Source organism: Phyllobates terribilis, unplaced genomic scaffold (genome assembly GCF_046119375.1).
Source record: "Phyllobates terribilis strain yellow unplaced genomic scaffold, ASM4611937v1 Scaffold_3__8_contigs__length_932513732, whole genome shotgun sequence".
NCBI lineage: Eukaryota > Metazoa > Chordata > Amphibia > Anura > Dendrobatidae > Phyllobates > Phyllobates terribilis.
In genome coordinates, this window is record NW_027362763.1 from 776,701,578 (window position 1) to 776,724,458 (window position 22,881).

Consider the following 22,881-nt stretch of genomic DNA (forward strand, 5'->3'; position numbering starts at 1 on the left):
CCACGCATACCGAGATTGGGGGTGAGGGGTGCCAAGCATACCGGGATTGGGGGTGAGGGGTGCCACACATACCGGGATTGGGAATGAGGAATGGGGTGCCATGCATACCAGGATGAGGGATACCATACACACCAGGATAGGGATGAGGGATGGGGTACCATGCATACCAGGATGAGGGATACCATACACACCAGGATAAGGATGAGGGATGCCACGCATACCGGGATTGGGGGTGAGGGGTGCCATGCATACCGAAATTGGGGGTGAGGGGTGCCACGCATACCGGGATTGGGGGTGAGGGGTGCCATGCATACCGGGATTGGGGGTGAGGGGTGCCACACATACCAGGGTTGGGAGTGAGGGATAGGGTGCCATGCATACCAGGATGAGGGATACCATACACACCAGGATAGGGATAAGGGGTGCCACGTATACCAGGATTGGGGGTGAGGGGTGCCACGCATACCAGGATTGGGGGTGAGGGGTGCCACGCATACCAGGATTGGGGGTGAGGGGTACCACGCATACCAGGATTGGATGGTGGGGACAGGATGGGGGCAGCACAAATACAAGGAGGGGGGTAGCACATACCAGCATGGGAGACCAAATACCAATTAAAAATGCTCGCCACCCAGGCGTAGAACGGGTTCAATAGCTAGTTGATAATAATATGGGTTAATTGCAATAAACTATTGTAATTTATGAGAGTCAGAATAGCAGGATAGGACTGTGAATAGTGGAAAACTGGAGTGGAATACCTGGCACTGGCAATGAAGGCAAATAGAGCATTTGAAGAACTAGTAAAATATTAACAGACTTTGAGAGACAATTGGAGAGAATAGATAAAATTGTTCTTACTGCAGAGGAGGAGGTCATTCAAGCAGGAAGAGAGTTAAGGCCCCATCACACTTAGCGACGCTGCAACGATCCCGACAAGGATGCGACCTGTCAGGGATCGTTGCTGCGTCGCTATGTGGTCGCTGGTGAGCTGTCAAACAGGCAGGCTCACAAACGATCAGGGGAGCTGCGATATCGTGGAAAGAATCTTTCCACGATGTCCTGCTCCTGGTTACCAGCCTGCTGAAGCAGGAGCAGGCTGGTAACCATGATAAACAGCGGGTTACTAGGGGCACACGCGCACCTAGTAACCCGTTGTTTATCATGGTTACCACTCTGCTATGGTGAGCGGGAGGTTACCGCTCACCATAGCAGAGTGGTAACCATGATAAACAGCGGTTTACTAAGTATGCGTGTGACGCGCCCCCTGGGACATATTCCTTTCTGAGGGGAATACCCGGCACCGGATCAGATGGGGGGTTGTAGTCTCCGAGCGGCTGTGACCCGGTCCCGTGCCCAGGGCGTCAAGCTCAGGGTTATGTGGCAGTCTTTACTGATGTTATTAAAGTTCGTTGTGTCGACTACGCCACCCGTTGTGATGCGGTCACTGTGGCCGCCGCTGCAGCAGGGTCCGCTGAGGCTGATGGTGGATGCGCAGCTTGGTGGGATAACCCCCAACGGGAGGGGTATAGCCTCAGAGGGGACAGGCGCAGAGGATGGGGGTTGTGGTGGTGCGGTGCAGCCGGTAATGATGACAGACTCGGGTAGTGCAGTTAAGGGTCTTTACTTACTGCAGATGTTCCTGGTCACTCTAGCTCCAAGTGACCTCCCGAGCCGTGCTGCGTCCACCAGGTCCTGGATCCGGCCAACCCCCAAACAAGTCCGGAGCGTGGCCCTGAGCTCTCCCTCTGTCCTTACTTCAGCCGTCCCCACCAGTGATTCACCTAAGTCCAGCTCCCTCGGGCCTTCTGTTGGGCAACCTTTGGCCTTAGGTTCCCTGACCCTTCCTGTGGTGTGCCTTCAGGGTGAATGTAGTGGGTGACCGTGACAGACACTGCCCACGGTCTCCGGTCTCTGGCTGGGGAATGTCTTTGCCCCCACCAGCTTGGGTTCCGGTACCCTCTTGCTGACTCCTCACCCGGTGTTCTTATTTGGGTTCTTGGGTCCCTTCTTTGTCCCCCTCTGGGTCTTTCTTCACTCCACTCTCTCTCTCTCCAGGGCTGCTGTTTCCTGCTCTCTGCATCTGACTTGTCCTCTGCAGCTGACTGACCCTGATTCTAAGTTGGTGCCCTCCTTATATATCCCTCTATGTGTGAGCTCAGGTGACCAGCACCCAATGAGCTCCTACCACTACCCAGACTGCTCCCCCTATCTGCCCCTACACTACATGGGATGTTCCTCCCCCCTCCCACTCCAGCCAGGAACAGGCTCGGTCGCACCTGCACATTTCTAAGTGGGAGTGCCGTCGGCCTGCTCCTCTGGAATGGGATGTATGTAGTGCATGCAGTCTATCTGAGCTCAGTTCCACACTCCATCCTTACCCGGGAGTGGAATATCACACCTCTGGGTTGAGGTGCAATACTCCTGTAGCAGCCGAATCCTCAGGGTGCTACATTCCCCCCTGGTAAATCACAGCACGTCCTCGGGCTGCAAAGACAAAAACACCAAAACATACAAATTTTTATAAACATATAAAACATATAAAATATTATATATATATAACTTTTTCATATAGACATCATTATAACATTCTCGTCGTCTCTTTCTTTCTTCCTCCTCTGGTCACCGTGCAACTCGTGACCAGGTAAAGTGCGACAGTCTTTTGATAAGCAGTTTCTCATAAAACCAGTAGGGGGCGCCTTAGGAAGCGCAACTATGTACAGGGAAGTTTTGGCCGTTCTCAGTCCCCGGCCAAGTAAAGGGAATGGGATGGCTGCTCACAGTCCTCAGCCTGGTTTGGGTAGGGGACACACGGGTTAAACTGTTCACTGGTCCCAACGGGGACTAAACTTTAAAGCAGCCACGGTTACTTGGGTACCCCGACGGGTAACTATTTACATCTCCTTTGTACTATTTCAGTCATAGTACCTTCTAGCCTTGAACCCGTCCGGGTCTTCTGGCTCCTCCTCCCTACACCGCAACTCCTCCTCTGTCAGGCGATGCACGTGGAGGGCGTAAGGTCCCTTGGCACACTTGTGCCGGGTGAACGTTACCTCGTCACCGACGTAGAGGTCACGGCCTTTGTGACCCTCTGGCAGGTGAGACTCGACATCCCGTCGGGTAACGAAGACGTCACCCATGGTGTTCCGGTCCTTTATGAAGCCCCACCCATGCTGCGCATTAAACTTTATTACCGTCCCGATGGTACGGGGACGATCTGCTGCATAGGGGTCCCTTCTGGTCCGACTCTTTTGCTCCGCGCTGCGGGTCCGGGCCCATTGCTCTCTGGCCCGCCTCTCCTCCCGCTCTCTCTTGAACTCTGCCAGCTGTTGACGGCAACACTCGGTACGCTCTGCTGCAGCTGCCCGAGTCTCTCCGGTGAACCCCATCAAATCTTCTCCCGTGGGGTCCCACACGAACTGGGCTTCCTCGAGTGGAGGCGAGACCCGAGTCACGGGCTTTGGAGCCGGGATCAGGGGCTCACACAGGGGACCTAACTTCTTTTGTCGCTCCAGTTCCAAGAATTCTTTGGGCCAGATGAAAGGCCGCCCGTCCGGCCACGCTAGCTGGCTGAAGGGGTCCTCTCCCAGATTTGGCACCCTTGATGTTACGGGTGCGGGCGCGATGGTGGGGGCGCCCTGGTTGCCCAGGCCTTGCGGCCAGGCCTGGGGCATCTGGAAGGTAAATGGAACTGTTAACACGGCGGCACCCTGGGCCACCTGGCCTTGCGACCAGGCCGGAGGCTCCGCGGAGGTAGATGGCTCTGCTGGGGATGCGGCGCCCGGAAACGCTAGGCCTTGCGACCAGGCCGGAGGCTTCCCTTCCTTCGCCACGCTCCGGGTCACGACGCGTGACGTCACTGGGGTCGCGACGGCGGCTTCCGGTCGGGGCCTAGTCGGTGGCGGTGTCATGGCGGTCTCGGGTACGGCAGGGGGACTTTCGGGCTCTGCGACGGGGAGCTGGGGCAGGTGGGCGGTCTTCCGGTATGGGGTATAGGCGTCCCCCTTACCTGTTGCCATACGTCTCGCTCCCTCTTCTGCGCCGTCTCCGGCCTTGGGTCCTCCCGCGTCATCCGCAGAGGTAGTCGGTGTCTTCTTCCAAGGGAGCGGGTTCCGTGGACGGATTCCAGCTTGCTGGGCCATCTCCCGGCCCCACTCCGCCAGGATCTCCCTCTGCACTCGGGCCATCCTTCCCGCGAGGCCCTCCAGGGCACTCCGCGCGCACTCCCGATCTCGGGGAAGCTGCGCCAGGATCTCCGCTAAGCCTAGCGGGGTTGTTGACTCCAGCAGGCTCCTGACCATCGGGTCGGTGCTGCTCTGCTCTGCTTCCGGCAGGCTCCTGGCCAGCGGGCCGGTGCTGCTCTGCTCTCCTCCTTCTTCCTTCTGCAGGCTCCTGGCCAGCGGGCCGGTGCTGCTCTGCTGCCGCTCCATTCCCGGGTCTACTCTTCCTCTTCTCGACTCCGGGTGCTCTCGCTCTGGACACCTTGCCTCCGGGTGCGCTCGTTCTAGACTGCTCCAAGCGACACCCATCTTTGCTCTTTTCTTTCGTCTCCTCCCCCTCCGAGGGCGGTCCCGGGGCAACTCGGTGACTGTCAGCTCCAGGGGTAGTTCTTTCACGCTGACAGACACCTCCAGCATCACAGTCTCTGTTGGTGGGGGCGGTTTCCACTTTTGGCGCCATTTTCTGTCCTGGCCCACGATGGGAGGTGGCCTCTTGCCCTCCTTTGGCACGCCCATAATGGCGTCCGCTGCTCTTCCAAGGCGGGAAATCTGCGGTTTTGGCGGGAAGCGTCGCCCAGTGGCGGGAAACTCTGCAGATGGCGGGAACAAGCTGGAAATGGCGGACAATCGGCGGGAAACGACTGGTGATGGAGTCCGATGGCGTGGACCCTCCGGAACCGGCAGGAGTCTTCTTTCTGAGGTAAACTTGCACTTTTCTTCAGGCACGCAGTACCCGGGTGTTGCGGGCACGTAATCCTGCCGACTACGCCAAAGTTGACGCGCCCCCTGGGACATATTCCTTTCTGAGGGGAATACCCGGCACCGGATCAGATGGGGGGTTGTAGTCTCCGAGCGGCTGTGACCCGGTCCCGTGCCCAGGGCGTCAAGCTCAGGGTTATGTGGCAGTCTTTACTGATGTTATTAAAGTTCGTTGTGTCGACTACGCCACCCGTTGTGATGCGGTCACTGTGGCCGCCGCTGCAGCAGGGTCCGCTGAGGCTGATGGTGGATGCGCAGCTTGGTGGGATAACCCCCAACGGGAGGGGTATAGCCTCAGAGGGGACAGGCGCAGAGGATGGGGGTTGTGGTGGTGCGGTGCAGCCGGTAATGATGACAGACTCGGGTAGTGCAGTTAAGGGTCTTTACTTACTGCAGATGTTCCTGGTCACTCTAGCTCCAAGTGACCTCCCGAGCCGTGCTGCGTCCACCAGGTCCTGGATCCGGCCAACCCCCAAACAAGTCCGGAGCGTGGCCCTGAGCTCTCCCTCTGTCCTTACTTCAGCCGTCCCCACCAGTGATTCACCTAAGTCCAGCTCCCTCGGGCCTTCTGTTGGGCAACCTTTGGCCTTAGGTTCCCTGACCCTTCCTGTGGTGTGCCTTCAGGGTGAATGTAGTGGGTGACCGTGACAGACACTGCCCACGGTCTCCGGTCTCTGGCTGGGGAATGTCTTTGCCCCCACCAGCTTGGGTTCCGGTACCCTCTTGCTGACTCCTCACCCGGTGTTCTTATTTGGGTTCTTGGGTCCCTTCTTTGTCCCCCTCTGGGTCTTTCTTCACTCCACTCTCTCTCTCTCCAGGGCTGCTGTTTCCTGCTCTCTGCATCTGACTTGTCCTCTGCAGCTGACTGACCCTGATTCTAAGTTGGTGCCCTCCTTATATATCCCTCTATGTGTGAGCTCAGGTGACCAGCACCCAATGAGCTCCTACCACTACCCAGACTGCTCCCCCTATCTGCCCCTACACTACATGGGATGTTCCTCCCCCCTCCCACTCCAGCCAGGAACAGGCTCGGTCGCACCTGCACATTTCTAAGTGGGAGTGCCGTCGGCCTGCTCCTCTGGAATGGGATGTATGTAGTGCATGCAGTCTATCTGAGCTCAGTTCCACACTCCATCCTTACCCGGGAGTGGAATATCACACCTCTGGGTTGAGGTGCAATACTCCTGTAGCAGCCGAATCCTCAGGGTGCTACACGTGCGCCCCTAGTAACCCACTGTTTATCATGGTTACCAGCCTGATCGCTGCTCCTGCTGGTCATACACAGCGATGTGTGCTGACCAGCGGGAGAGCAACAACCAAAAAAAGGTCCAGGACATTCTGCAGCGATCAGCGACCTCACAGCAGGGACCTGATCGCTGCAAAGTGTCACACATAGCGACATCGCTGGTGAGGTCGCTGTTGCGTCACCAAAACCTTGACTCAGCAGTGATCACGCTAGCGATCTCGCTATGTGAGACGGGGGCTTTAGTAAGGAGAAAACTCATATCTGTGAAAAGTAGAACAAAAACAACAGTTGAAAATAATAGATCTGAAAACAACACGATGAAATAAAGATTTTCTTTAATATGAAAACAGTTTTGAAAACGACACAATGAAATTACAATTTTCTTTGAAGGGGTTGTCCCATAAATATGAAATTATTCTTTTAGATAGCTTAAAGCATCATTTTTTAAAAAAATGCTTCTGTGTCTAGATATTGCTGTTAACTTATTTTTAGCAAGAATTAAAGCAACACCAGTGGGTACTATAACACTTATGTAACAGCAATACTGTATCCACGAACAGGACCGTTATGGGTCAAGCTTCTTCCTGAGGTTGTGAGAAAGGAGGATCTTCTTAATGGAACCTCTATAATATAAAGAAGGTCCAGTTCAGGGGCAGGTATATTGATGATATTATGATAATTTGGCAAGGACTAAGAAAGGAATAGGCATGTTGGTCAGGGCACTGATCGTGAATGAGTTGACACATCACACCAATCGACAGACCATTGATTTTCATGATGTTCATATTTCATAAGGAGACATCTGCGTGGGTGAAAAAAATGCATTTAAAGTTAGAAGTAATAGTTTATTTTTGGAAATTGACAAAAATGTAAAGTGAATGAACATAAGACAAATCTAAATCACATCAATATTTGGTTTGCATTCAATACAATATCAATTCCTTTTTTTCAAATATATTGGTAAACTTGTCTACAGGTTGTATGATGTTTTGCAGCTCATTTCAGCAGAGTGGGGCTGCAAATCCAGACACAATCAGATAGGTGTTGCACTGTTTCTTGAAGCCCTATTTTTCTAATGACTGTGAATTAAAACTTTAAAAATATACATAACACTAAACATAATGGCCAAACATGGGGTCAACCTAGTCTAAACCTAGGCAATGCTCTTCTCCAGGTCTGAGAGTTCATGACGGTCCTATAGTGAACTAGTATATTCTAGAAAGGAAGAAAAAATCATACTGGTGCATATACAGCACTAACCGAGAACATAAAAAGGAGCTAAAAGTAAAGCTAAGTTGTGATCTGATTGCGTCATGATAGATGTAAAATGAACCAAAGGGCATATTAATAATGTAGCGGGATGCTGAAGCTAGGGGTCCCACCATACTTTGGATGAAATGTAGAAACAAAGATGAAAAGTACCTTCTTAATCAATGCTGCTTTCCCAGATCAAAGAGATGTACAGTCATGGCCAATAGTTTTGAGAATGACACCAAAATTATATTTTCACATGATCTGCTGGCCTCTGGTTTTTATTAGTGTTTGTCTGATGTTTATATCACGTACAGAAATATAATTGCAATCATATTATGAGTACCAATAGGTTATATTGACAGTTAGAATGAGTTAATGCAGCAAGTCAATATTTGCAGTGTTGCCCCTTCTTCTTCAAGACCTCTGTAATTCTCCCTGGCATGCTCTCAATCAACTTTTGGACCAAATCCTGACTGATAGCAGTCCATTCTTGCATAATCAATGCTTGCATTTTGCCAGAATTTGTTGGTTTTTGTTTGTCCACCCGTCTCTTGATGATTGACCACAAGTTCTCAATGGGATTAAGATCTGGGGAGTTTCCAGGCCATGGACCCAAAATCTCTGTTTTGTTCCATGAGCCATTTAGTTATCACCTTTGCTTTATGGCAAGGTGCTCCATCATGCTGGAAAAGGCATTGTTGGGCGCCAAACTGCTCTTGGACGGTTGGGAGAAGTTGCTCTTTGAGGACATTCTGGTACCATTCTTTATTCATGGCTGTGTTTTTAGGCAAGACTGTGAGTGAGACGATTCCCTTGGCTGAGAAGCAACCCCACGCATGAATGGTTTCAGGATGCTTTACAGTTGGCATGAGACAAGACTGGTGGTAGCGCTCACCTCTTCTTCTCCGAATAAGCTGTTTTCCAGATGTCCCAAACAATCGAAAAGGGGATTCATCAGAGAAAATGACTTTGCCCCAGTCCTCAGCAGTCCACTCCCTGTACCTTTTGCAGAATATCTGTCGATCCCTGATGTTTTTTCTGGAGAGAAGTGGCTTCTTTGCTGCCCTCCTTGAAACCAGCACTTGCTCAAAGAGTCTCCGCCTCACAGTGCGTGCAGAAGCACTCACACCAGCCTGCTGCCATTCCTGAGCAAGCTCGGCACTGCTGGTAGTCCGATCCCGCAGCTGAAACAGTTTTAAGATACGGTCCTGGCGCTTGCTGGTCTTTCTTGGGTGCCCTGGAGCCTTTTTGACAACAATGGAAGCTCTCTCCTTGAAGTTCTTGATGAAGCGATAGATTGTTGACTGAGGTGCAATCTTTGTAGCTGTGATACTCTTCCCTGTTAGGCCATTTTTGTGCAGTGCAATGATGGCTGCACGTGTTTCTTTAGAGATAACCATGTTTAACTGAAGAGAAACAATGATACCAAGAACCAGCCTCCTTTTAAAGTGTCCAGTGATGTCATTCTTACTTAATCAAGACTGGTTGATCGCCAACCCTGTCCTCATCAACACCCACACCTGTGTTAATGGATCAATCACTAAAACGATGTTAGCTGCTCCTTTTAAGGCAGGACTGCAATGATGTTGAAATGTGTTTTGGGGGTTAAAATTCATTTTCTGGGCAAATATTCACTTTGCAAGTACAGTAATTGCTGTTAAGCTGATCACTCTTTGACATTCAGGAGTATATGCAAATTGCCATTACAAAAAATGAAGCAGTAAACTTTGGAAAAATTACTATTTGTCTCATTCTCAATACTTTTGGCCATGACTGTACATACAATGAGGTACTGTGATGGAGGATGTCTTTATTGTAACTGAGACACAATTTTGAGTCAGGCCGACTCTTTCATGAGGAGCATATTGTGATAACAATGCATTTGAACAAGAACACAGCTCAGGAACGTGAGAGCCATGATTAGGAGAACTGATGCTGGTGGATCCCACCAAGGACAACATCCTCAAGGAGTTTGTATGTTCTCCCTGTGTTTGCGTGGGTTTCCTCTGGGTTCTCCGCTTTCCTCCCACATTGGAAACACATACTGATAGGGGATGTAGATTGTGAGCCCCAATGGGGACAGTGCCCATAATGTCTGTAAAGAGCTGTGGAATTAATGGCGCTATATAAGTGAATAAAATAAGTAAATAAAATTGTGATTCTACAGGACAGAGAGAACAGTCAGGAGATGAAAAGAAGTGAGATGAAGGTTAGCAGCTAACTGGTGCATATAAATCAATGGGCTGGAGAGAGCTGACTGGTATATTAGGAGTTAATTACTTTTTTGTAACCACTGTTCACACTCTGTCAGGGTATACTGTAGGCAAACACCAGTGGCCGAGTTCCATGGAAACCAGCTTTACATTATATAAATGAAAGCTCCCATTGCAAGTGACGCGCCCCCTGGGCCAGTGTTGTTAGGGATACCCGGAGCCGGATCAGATGGGGGTTGTAGTCTCCGAGTGGCTGTGACCCGGTCCGTGCCCAGGGTGTCAAGCTCAGTGTGTGGCAGTCCTTATGATGTTACTAGATGTTCTTTTGTGTCGACTACGCCACCCGTTGAATTGCGGTCAATACGGCTGCCGCTGCAGCAGGGTCCGCTGAGGCTGGTGATGTATGTGCAGCTCAGGTAGTATAACCCCCAACGGGAGGGGTATAGCCTCAGGGGGTCAGTTGCAGAGGATGGGGGTTGTGGTGGTGCAGCGGGGATGGAAATGAGACTCAGAGTCGGGCTGTGCAGTTCAGGGTTTGTTTACTTACTGCAGTTGTTCTGGTCACTCCGGCCTTAAGTGACCACCCGAGCCGCGCTGCGTCCACCAGGTCCTGGACTCGGCCAACCCCCAGGTGATTCTGGAGCGTGGTCCTGAGCTCCCTTTCTGTCCTGTCCTCTTCTCTGGCCTTCCCCACCAGGGATCCACCTATGTCCGGCTCCCTCGGGCCTCTTGGTGGTAAACCCTTGTCTCTGGGTTCCCTGACCCTATTCCTGGTCTGCCTTCCGGGTGGATTTAGTGGGTGATCGTGGCAGATCGGTCCTGCCCACGACCTCCGGTTCCTGGCTAAGGTGTGCTGTAGCCTCTGCCAGCTTGGGATCCGGTACCCTGTTGCCAACTCTTCACCCTCTGGTCTAATTTGGGCTCTTGGAGTTCCTTCTTTCTCCCCCTCTGGGTCTTTCTTTCTCCTCTCTCTCTCTTGGCCTTGGAGCTGCTCTTCTCCTCTGCTCTGACAGACTGACCTCACTCTGCAAAAGACTGACCCTGATCTAAGATGGTGCCCACCTTATATACTCCCTCTATGTGTGAGCTCAGGTGACCAGCACCCAATGAGCTCCTAGCTTTACCCAGGCTGCTCCCCCTATCTGCCCCTACACTACTGGGATGTTCCACCCCCCTCCCACTCCAGCCAGGAACAGACTCTGTTATACCTGCACATTTCTCTAGTGGGAGTACCATCGGTCTGTTCCCCGGAAATGGGATGTGTGTAGTGCATGCAGCTAACTGAGCTCAGTTCCACACTCCATCCTTACCCGGGAGTGGAATACCACACCTCTGGCTTGAGGTGTAATACCCCTGCAGCAGCCGAATCCTCAGGGTGCTACATTCCCCCCTGGTAAATCACAGCACGCCCTCGGGCTGTAAGATATAAACAAAAACATCCAAAACATACAATTTTTTTTCATAAACATAAACATATAAAACATATAAAACATCATATACATCATCAGCAGCAATAAACTTTTCATATAAACATTCTTGTTTCTGGTTCCTCCGGTCACGGTGCAACTTGTGACCGGGTAAAGTGCGACAGTCTCCTTTAAGAAAAACAACGGTTTCCTATAAAACCGATAGGGGGCGCTTTAGGAAGCGCAACTATATACAAGGGAATTATGGCCGCTCTCAGTCCTCGGCCAGGTATTAGGAACTAGGGACACACGGGGTTAACAGTTCACTCTTGGCTGGTCCCAACGGGGACTATATTTTAACTAGAACAGTTCTTATACCCTGACGGGTAACTATGTACAGTCTCTCTCTACCGTACTTCAACGACGGCGTCCTCCTGCTCCTTCTTTAGATTCTTCAGACCCGTCCGGGTCCTCTTGCTCCTCCTCACACCGCAGCTCCTCCTCCGTCAGGCGATGCACATGGGGGGCGTAGGGTCCTTTGGCACACTTGTGCCGGGTGAAGGTGACCTCGTCCCCTACATACAGGTCACGACCTCTGTGTCCCTCCGGCAGATGGCTTTCTACGTCTCTGCGAGTTACAAAGACGTCGCCGGGGGTATGATGGTCTCTTATGAAGCCCCATCCGTGCTGCATATTGAATTTTATCACAGTCCCGGTGGAAGGGGGACCATGAGCTGCACGGGGATTCCTCCTGGTCCGGCTCTTCTGCTCCGCGCTCCTTATCTGCGTTTGCTGTTCCCGGACCCGCCTCTCTCTCCGCTCCCTCTCGAAGACCTCGAGCTGCTGCCGGCAGCACTCTGCACGCTCTGCTGCGGCCGCCCGAGTCTCCTGAGTGAACCCCATGAGGTCTTCTCCGGTGGGGTCCCACTCGAACTGTGTCTCCTCCAGCGGGGGCGAGGTCCTCTTTACGGGCTTCGGAACCGGAATCAGGGGTTCGCACATGGGCCTTGCTCTCTGGAGTTCCAGCTGAATGTACTCCTGGGGCCATACAAAGGGCTGCCCATCCGGGCACGTATGCTGGGCGAATAGATCTTCACCCAGGTGCGGCACTCTAGATGCTGAGGGCGCGTTGATGGTAGCGGCGCCCGGGTTAACCAGGCCTTGCGACCAGGCCTGGGGCACCTTAAAGGCAAAGGGCACTGTAAGAACGGCGGCGCCCTGGGTTATTCGGCCCTGCGACCAGGCCGGTGGCTCCGCGGAGGTAGGGGGCGCTGTTGGTATTGCGGCGCCCGGGGGTACTAGGCCTTGCGACCAGGCCGGTGGTATTTCCTGCTTGGCCACGCCCGAGGTCGAGGCGTGTGACGTCACAGGGGTCGCGGCCGCGGTTTCCGGTTGAGGCCTAGTCGGCGGCGGTGACATTTGCAGCGACGGGCACGGCAGGGGGAATTTCGGGCTCTGCGACGGGGAGCTGGGGCAGGCACACGGTTTCCCGGCTCGGGGTAGAGACGTCCCCTTTACCTGCCTCCGTCCGTTCAGCTCCCTTCTCGGCGCCGTCTCCTGCCTTCATTCCTCCTGCGCCATCCTCAGAGGCGGTCTGTCTCCTCGTCTCGGGTGGCGTGCTCCGCTGACGGGTTTCGGTCTGCTGGGCCATCTCTCGGCTCCACTCCGTCAACGTCTCTCGCTGTACCCGGGCCATCCTCCGTGCGAGGCCCTCCAGCGCGGTCTGTGCACACTCCCGGTCTCGGGGGAGCTGTGCTAGGATCTCCAGCAGGCCTTCTGGAGTGGCGACCTGCAACAGGCTCCTGACCACTGGGTCGGTGCTGCCTGACTCTCCCTCCATCTCCGGGTACGCTCTCTCTGGACTCTCTTCCAGACGTCTTGTCTCCGGGTGCGCTCTCTCTAGACTGCTCCAGGCGACACCCATCTTTGTTCTCTTGTTTTGTCTCCGCCCACATTGAGGGTGGTCCCGGGGCAACTTCAGTTCCAGGGGCAGTTCTCTTACGCTGATGGACACTTCCAGCATCACAGTCTCTGTTGGTGGGCGCGGTTTCCGCTTTTGGCACCATTCTTCGACCTGGCCCACGATGGGAGGTGGCCTTTTGCCACCCTCTGGCACGCCCATAATGGCGTCCGCTCCCCCAAGGCGGGAAATCTTTGGAAAGGGCGGGAATCGTCTCCCAGTGGCGGGAAACTCCATGGATGGCGGGAAAAAGCTGCAAATGGCGGACAACCGGCGGGAAACGACCTGTGATGGGGCCCGATGGCGGGGACCCTCCGGAACCGGCAGGAGACTTCTTTTTGAGGTAACGGTGAACTTCTCTTCAGGCATGCAGTACCCGGTTGTTGCGGGCACGTAATCCTGCCGACTACGCCAAAGTTGACGCGCCCCCTGGGCCAGTGTTGTTAGGGATACCCGGAGCCGGATCAGATGGGGGTTGTAGTCTCCGAGTGGCTGTGACCCGGTCCGTGCCCAGGGTGTCAAGCTCAGTGTGTGGCAGTCCTTATGATGTTACTAGATGTTCTTTTGTGTCGACTACGCCACCCGTTGAATTGCGGTCAATACGGCCGCCGCTGCAGCAGGGTCCGCTGAGGCTGGTGATGTATGTGCAGCTCAGGTAGTATAACCCCCAACGGGAGGGGTATAGCCTCAGGGGGTCAGTTGCAGAGGATGGGGGTTGTGGTGGTGCAGCGGGGATGGAAATGAGACTCAGAGTCGGGCTGTGTAGTTCAGGGTTTGTTTACTTACTGCAGTTGTTCTGGTCACTCCGGCCTTAAGTGACCACCCGAGCCGCGCTGCGTCCACCAGGTCCTGGACTCGGCCAACCCCCAGGTGATTCTGGAGCGTGGTCCTGAGCTCCCTTTCTGTCCTGTCCTCTTCTCTGGCCTTCCCCACCAGGGATCCACCTATGTCCGGCTCCCTCGGGCCTCTTGGTGGTAAACCCTTGTCTCTGGGTTCCCTGACCCTATTCCTGGTCTGCCTTCCGGGTGGATTTAGTGGGTGATCGTGGCAGATCGGTCCTGCCCACGACCTCCGGTTCCTGGCTAAGGTGTGCTGTAGCCTCTGCCAGCTTGGGATCCGGTACCCTGTTGCCAACTCTTCACCCTCTGGTCTAATTTGGGCTCTTGGAGTTCCTTCTTCCTCCCCCTCTGGGTCTTTCTTTCTCCTCTCTCTCTCTTGGCCTTGGAGCTGCTCTTCTCCTCTGCTCTGACAGACTGACCTCACTCTGCAAAAGACTGACCCTGATCTAAGATGGTGCCCACCTTATATACTCCCTCTATGTGTGAGCTCAGGTGACCAGCACCCAATGAGCTCCTAGCTTTACCCAGGCTGCTCCCCCTATCTGCCCCTACACTACTGGGATGTTCCACCCCCCTCCCACTCCAGCCAGGAACAGACTCTGTTGTACCTGCACATTTCTCTAGTGGGAGTACCATCGGTCTGTTCCCCGGAAATGGGATGTGTGTAGTGCATGCAGCTAACTGAGCTCAGTTCCACACTCCATCCTTACCCGGGAGTGGAATACCACACCTCTGGCTTGAGGTGTAATACCCCTGTAGCAGCCGAATCCTCAGGGTGCTACACAAGAAAATGACAACAGATAGAAAGTGTGGGCAGAAGCTACAGCACTCAGGCTGTGCTCCCTTGTCCCACACCTCTTGTTGTAGCTTCTGCCCACATTTTGCAGCTGTCATACGGGAGGGTAAATAAGTTACATGTTTGTGGGGAGAAAGAGAAGACTTTGCTGGCTAGCTTATGGGGGGGGCGGGGGGCTGATACAGAGACACAATGGAGGAGGAGTGAGAATAAAATGAAACCTGGGTCCTTTTGGATTTGGTGCTCCTGGGCAATTGTCAATCCAATCACATCTTAATATGTATGGGGGCAGCATGACCCCTCTAAGCTGATTTATTTCTTAACATCGAGCATGCCTATTTATTTATTTGCAAGTGAGGCAGCTGACAGCAGAATGTTTATTCAACTGTAATGTGTATGATCAGTCTAAAGGGGTATTTGCATTAACAGAAGTGATCACATACAGATGGATCATGCCATAAGACTTGGAGTTGATGAAAATGTAGCAAAGTAAGTAGCTGTTAGGCATCGGTCTGGTGCTGGATTCGAAAAGGGTCCAGGACCTTCTGTGGTCTCCCATTTCAGTCCAGCCAAGGCTGATACTACTCAGCATCTGTCATCAGCCCCAACACCTAGCTGCTCCACAAGCCGTACAGATTGTCTCCCAGGCATTTGTACCTAGCAATGTTAAGCTTAGGTTACAGAGGGAGACAGGGCTTGTGGAGTCTAAGTCCAGGATTCACCGTACTGAGCATGTCCGTGACCTGGCGGATCATGATTGGTGGTTTGGCACCCACCTGACCCGGTGACCTGGCACCGCCTGATTGGTCCACGGGTGGCGTCACCAATGGCGCGTTGGTGGGCAGGGCTTAGTCTTTAAAAGGCCCGCCCACAAACATGGTGGCGCGCTCGGATCATTGAGCATGTGTTGCTGTGTGTGGACGACTGGTTCCATGTAATTTCTGCAGGCAGGTTTAGTCAAAGTAGGCAGGCTAGTGAAAGTAGGCAGGTAGCTTCGTCTAGCAGTCTGGCTCTGCCAAAGGGGTTGCCTAACACCCCGAGCAGCCTGCAGACGTCCTATTCACGGCTATCGCCTGTCTGCCACGTGGAGTAGCTCCCTTCAGTCCGGTAGCAAGCCGGCTGGAGGCACGTGTACCTGTCGGCGTAGTCACACCCGCACACTAGCGCCAACTCCTACTGCGTAGCGCCTGTATCGCAGACAGGGCTACTGCTTCTCCCCCGGTCACATGTCTCCCTGTGGTTCTTGGAGATTGTGTGAACCGTTATACCCGTTCCCTGTGCTTTAACACGGAGGGGTTAATTAGTTAATAGGTGCGTCTCCGGACGCTCATCTTCTGGGCAGTTAACGGAGATAGAGCGTACCGCTATACCGTTACCGTGTGTTGTTAACACGGAGGGGTTATCATTTAAGTTGATTGTTTCCCTTTCCACCCGGGAAGTGTTCGGCAGCAGTCCACCAGGCTGCATCGCGGACCCCGGGGTCCGTTGCATTCCATTTTATTAAAGTTGTCTGCAACCGCCCTCTTAACAGTAGCTTTTTCATTTTCATGATCACCAGAGCCAGACTGATCAGTTAGATATACCCTCTAAATTGATGGAGGAGGGTAAGAGCAGAAGTGCGTTTTAATGTATATTCCTTTCAAAATTGTGAAGTATAATTCCAAAAGAATTGGAGCAGAACACATATTTTAGCAATGTCTTATCTTCATTAAGAAAGAATTACAATTCTCATTAAAAGTGATTAGTATCATGACTAGAGATGGAAGAATCGATTCGCAAGACTTCAGCCTGTCAGCTATGTCAGTACTCTGTGATTGCTAGATGCGAGCACTGCGATACTCCTTAGTTTACGGCATTACTGACTCTTCTTTAGATTTGCCAAGCCGGTCCAATGTCATGTGTGCATTACGCCACAAAGAGGACGTCGCGCCAGCCTGACTAATGAAAAAAAAAAAAGAGCTGGGAATGCCGGGAGATAAGAAGAGACTTGCAGGGATCCCGTTCAGCGATCACAGATTACTGATCTGGCCAATGGACCGGAGTCCTGCGAAACGATTCTCCCAACTCCAATCATGACTATAATATAATACTGTACAAAACCAAGAAGACTCTACTATTTGTATAAACAATAATCTGTAATAAATTATATGTGTGTGGCGCCCCTGAGGTTTCGACCACCACAGGGATGCTGCACTTCCCTAATGGAGTGTAGTGTTCCTCCTCTGAGGTAAGAACAGTGCGATGGTGAGGACCCTTCCTTCACATCCAACACCACACTTCTCCCACCAGAGGAGGCTAGAATGCACTAGGTGCTGCCCTCCTGGTTATCGGGAGACTGGGGAACCAAGAGATAGGGGAACCATTAAGTGGGTGAGGGTGGAGGACTCACATTTTAGTGGCACTTAAAATTTAATATTTAATACACAGCCATCTTGGTTCATGGTCTTTTGATGGTTCTTTGGCTGTTCTACTGTGACATCCTACCCTGAACGCGGATCCTGTGTGGGCCTGCATCGGATGGAGACACAGCCCTCGTACCTTGGCCTTGGGTCGAGGGGCAGATTTCAGATAATGGATGTCTCAACCCGGTCAAGGACCATGACCAAGAAGGCCCGGAGCTCAGGAGTGTAGCTCCACAGCAAATGGATCCCAGGGAGGATGCAGACGGAGTGGTATACGCCACCTGTCCTCGCTATGCTGATATATTCAGAGGGATTCCGGCTGCAAGAGGGGTACCCGCCCCCGACACCCGACCTTGCTACTCCACGTCCTGGTCGGGAAAGCCCGGTAGGCCCTGAGAATCCCACCGGGTAAAGGAAGGAGCGAAGCTGCCACCCGTACCCTTTTTCTGAGAGGAGTTCAGAGGGAGACCCGGCCTATCTACACACACACAGACAGGAAAGGGAACTGGTCTGAAGTCTAGGAACACTCTGGTGCGGGGTCCTGATTGAACACTGGACTTACTCGGAGGTTGTCGGACCCCCCCCCATCTCTGGTGACCGCAGAACTCCGCGAGGAACAGGGAGAAGCCTTGCAGCTGTACTCTACAACGTGAGTAAAAACCCTGGAAGTTAACCCCTATGGCCTCCGGACTCTTTATTCTGCATTACACCGCACGACGCAGCATCAGACCACCTAGACTACTACCCCCTCCATCCTGTCCCTCTGCCCTGAGGCCCTGCTCCGCCTGTGGGGAGTAGCAACAACGACGGCCGCTATAACACCATGCCTCAGCGGACTGTAGCGGCGCTGGTGGCCTTCACCAGGTGCCACAGGTGGCGTAGTCGAGATCAGCCACTCAACCCGGATAAGCCCGTACCATCTCTTTTGTTTTAGTGTAACGACCCTGGGCTCCGAGTCCCCCATCTCCCAGGGTAGGGCTTACAGAGGACGCGCGTGAGTCACACATGTGTATATATATATATTATTAAAAACCAAGACAAAACATTAAAGGATGGAGACAATACATGATACAGAAAAGGATATAGTGTCATGTTACAGAGATCTAAAGATCCACTATTCTGGAAGTACTAGTGCATAAAAAGTCCAATTAGCAAATCATTAGTTTAATGGACCAACTGTAAATGTAATGCATAATGCAAAGGATTGAGAATAGCCTTTCCGAAACTGTGGTCAATGCAACCATCTAGTGCAAAAGTGCAAATAACTATTCTCAAACCTTTGCACTAGATTTGATTTACAGTTGATCCGTCTACTGATGATTTACTACCTGGATTTTTTACGCACTACTACTTTCATAATAATGGATATTTTTTTCTTTTCTGTATCATGTACAGTGGGTACGGAAAGTATTCAGACCCCTTTACATTTTTCACTCTTTGTTTCATTGCAGCCATTTGGTAAATTCTAAAAAGTTCATTTTTTTTTCTCATTAAAGTACACTCTGCACCCCATCTTGACTGAAAAAAACAGAAATGTAGAAATTTTTGCAAATTTATTAAAAATTAAAAACTGAAATATAACATGGTCATAAGTATTCAGACCCTTTGCTCAGACACTCATATTTAAGTCACATGCTGTCCATTTCCTTGTGATCCTCCTTGAGATAGTTCTACTCCTTCATTGGAGTCCAGCTGTGTTTAATTAAACTGATAGGACTTGATTTGGAAAGGCACACACCTATCTATATAAGACCTCACAGCTCACAGTGCATGTCAGACCAAATGAGAATCATGAGCTCAAAGGAACTGCCAAAGGAGCTCAGAGACAGAATTGTGGCAAGGCACAGAATTTTTGCATTACTCAAGATTCCTAAGAGCACAGTGGCCTCCATAATCCTTAAATGGAAGAAGGTTAGGACCACCAGAAGTCTTCCTAGAACTGGCCGTCCAGCCAAACAGAGCAATCGTGGGAGAAGAGCCTTGGTGAGAGAGGAAAAGAAGAACCCCATGATCACTGTGGCTGAGCTCCAGAGATGCTATAGGGAGATGGGAGAAAGTTCCACAAAGTGAACTATCACTGCAGCCCTCCACCAGTCGGGCCTTTATGGCAGAGTGGCCCGATGGAAGCCTCTCCTCAGTGCAAGACATATGAAAGCCCACACAGACTTTGCTCAAAAACACATGAAGGACTCCCAGACTATGAGAAATAAGATTCTCTGGTCTGATGAGACGAAGATAGAACTTTTTGGAGATAATTCTAAGCGGTATGTGTGGAGAAAACCAGGCACTGCTCATCACCTGCCCAATAAAATCCCAAAAGTGAAACATGGTGGTGGCAGCATCATGCTGTGGGGGTGTTTTTCAGATGCAGGGACAGGATGACTGGTTGCAATTGAAGGTAAAATGAATGCAGCCAAGTACAGAGATATCCTGGATGAAAACCTCTTCCAGAGTGCTCTGGACCTCAGACTTGGCCAAAGGTTCACATTCCAACAAGACAATGACCCTAAGCACACAGCTAAAATAACAGAGGAGTGGCTTCAGAACAGCTCTGTGACGATTCTTGACTGGCCCAGTCAGAGTCCTGACCTAAACCAAATTGAGCATCTCTGGAGAGACCTGAAAATGGCTGTCCACCAATGTTCACCATCCAACCTGATGGAACTGGAGAGGATCTGCAAGGAAGAATGGCAGAGGATCCCCATATCCTGGTGTGAAAAACTTGTTGCATCATGGCTGTACTAGCTCAAAAGGGTGCTTCTACTCAATACTGAGCAAAGGATCTGAATACTTATGACCATGTGATATTTCAGTTTTTCTTTTATAATACATTTGCAAAAATTTCTAAATTTCTGTTTTTTTTCAGTCAAGATAGGGTGCAGAGTGTACTTTTATGAGAAAAAAATAAACTTTTTAGAATTTATCAAATGGTTGCAATGAAACAAAGAGTGACAAATTTAAAGGGGTCTGATTACTTTCCGTACCCACTGTATTTTCCCCATCTTGTAATTATTTTTAGTTATTAGTATTATTAAACATTATTGTTTATACACATATCATAGTAGAGTCTTCTTGATTTTGTAATGTATTATTGTATTTTTTGTATTAATTAATTATTGGATTTGCCCTGGTTTGGTTTAAACGACTAATGTTCCTGCACCAGCTTTTAACCATGTTCCCATGATGCATAGAAGCTCTCATTTTTTCCGCTGTGAATTTAAGGGTATGTGCACACGATGCAGAAATGAAGCAGAAAATTTCTGCATCATTTCTGCATCTCCCTGGCAGAAAAAACGCATGCAGATTGTGCATGCGTTTTTCCTGCAGAATACATGCGGATCCACATGCAGATTCACATGCGTTTCCGCATGCAGATTGACAAGCGCTTTCCAAGCGATTTTAGCATCACTTGGAAAGTGCTTGACAACTAGGTCACACTATATAAATCCATGCAAACAGCATGGATTTATATAGTGTGACCCGAGAGAGTGTATATACTTACCTCCGATGGCCCGCGCTGTCCTGCTTTACAAAGTTCCCGGCTGCCGGCAACTTTGAATTGAAAGACCTGCCGACGTCAGCGTCACGTGACCCGTCACATGACTCTGACGTCAGCGCAGGTCCTACAACTCACTGCAAGTGCCGGGAACCAAGCGGGAGCGGTGCGCGGGCCGACAGAAGGTAAGAATACATTTATTTTTTATTTTATTCTTTTTTTACAGCTTTTTTAATGGTACCTGGGTGTGGATGAGACTCTCCTCTCCTCCACACTCGGGTACCATCCGCATATTAGAACGCGCCAATAGCGCAAGTACAGATGCTGTCTTGCGGAATTGGCGCGTTCTAATGCAAGTCAATGGCGGTGAAATCGCCGCGTTTCCGCAAAATTAATTGACATGCTGCGGATTTTTGACCGCAGCGTTCACGCTGCGGAAAAATCCGCATCATGGGCACAGCACATGCGGATTTCGATTGGGGAACATTGTTTCCCTTCTACCATGCGTTTTTCATGCGTTTCCGCGGCGTTTACGCAACTGCAAAAACGCATGAAATACGCATCGTGTGAACTCAGCCTAACAGTTCAATCAAAGCATGGTGGCTCAGTGGTTAGCACTGCAGCCTTGCAGCTCTGGGGTCCTGGGTTCAAATTCCACCAAGGACAACATCTGCAAGGAGTTTGTAAGTTCTCCCTGTGTTTTCTTGGGTTTCCTCCGGGTTCTCCGGTTTCCTCCCACACTCCAAAGACATACTGATAGGGAATTTAGATTGTGAACCCCAATGGGGGAAGTGATAATAATAATGTATGTAAAGCGCTGTGAAATTAATGGCACTATATAAGTGAGTAAAATAAATTATAAATAAATGTGATTTCATGAGCACTCATGCCCACAGTGCATTTAGAGGGAACCTGACAGCTGATTTATGGTGCCTGATCTACGGGCAGCATCTACCAGGCACTTTCTGTATGATTTTAGCCATATATGTTGAACTCTGAAATGGTGCAGTGTTTCAGACAAAAACATAGTTTAATAGCTGCAGGTGACAAAGCCACATGGGAGACTAGTCGGACAGGCGAGTCTCTGGTGGCTTCTGCTCAACCACTCCCTTGGAGTGATAGATCTCTCCCTACACACACGCTCGCAGGGAGAGATCTGTCACTACAGGGAAGTAGTTGAGAAGTCACATTGCACATGACGCGCCCCCTGGGCCGTGTGTGGGGGAATACCCGGAGCCGGGTCTCTGTGTAATGCTGGTGGTTTGTAGTCTCCGTGGCGGCGACCCGGTCCCATGGCTCAGGGTGGTCAAACCAGTGGCGGATCTGTTTACTTGGTTTTTAATGTTTAAATGTCCGACTATGCCACCGGTGGATTGCGGTCAGTGAGAACCGCCGCTGCGGGGCAGGCCGCTGAGGCTGATGTTGGGTGTTCAGCAGAGGGTAGTATAACTCCCCACGGGAGGAGTATAGCCTCAGGGCAGCGTGTGTAGATGGTGAGGGTTGTGGTGCATGGGCGCAGCAGAAATGACTCAGAGTCCGTGCAGTGCAGTTCAGGGTCTTTACTGTTAGTAATGGAGAAGGCCCTGCCAGGAGTACTAGCTAACATTAGAGGCCTGGTCAGTCTGTGAGCGAACATGAGTCCCCCTGGCCAGGTGGAGGTGTAGGCCTTCCCGTCTGACTGCACTCTTCCTGGCTACCTTGCTGTAGTCGTGTAGTAGCCCACGTCCCTGAGTGTACCGTGTGGTGCTCACCCGTATGGCTGGTGACTTGGGGCCTTTGGTACCTTCCGCTCCTCGATGGCGGTGCCGGTCCCTTGCGTGTGACTGAGCCTCCGGGCTTTCTATGGCCAGAGGACCTGAAATCCCCTGCCAGGTGGTTTCTGCTGCTGGATGTGGATATCCTCACAGACTCAGACTCTGGTGTCCGATTCTCTGCGTCTTCTGCCAGGATGAGCTCTATCAGCTCCAATCCCTGGCCTTCAGCTCCTGTCTCCTACAGAGCTCCTTGCTGCTCCTCTGTCCCTTCCTCTGAAACTAACTCACTAACCCCGCCCCAGATCCAGTTTATAAAGGGCAGGTTCCTCCCCTCCCTGGACTGGGGCTGGAGGCGTTGCATGCAATAGTGCTCCTGGCCAGGAAAGCCCATGCTCGCTCTCAGACATGGTATTTCTACCACTGTGGCAACCAGACCCTTGGGGTGCCACATTCCCCCCTGGTAAATTTTAGTACTCCGGGACTAAACACATTTTATGAAAACATACATAACAGGGTATAAGCAATAACACAACAACATA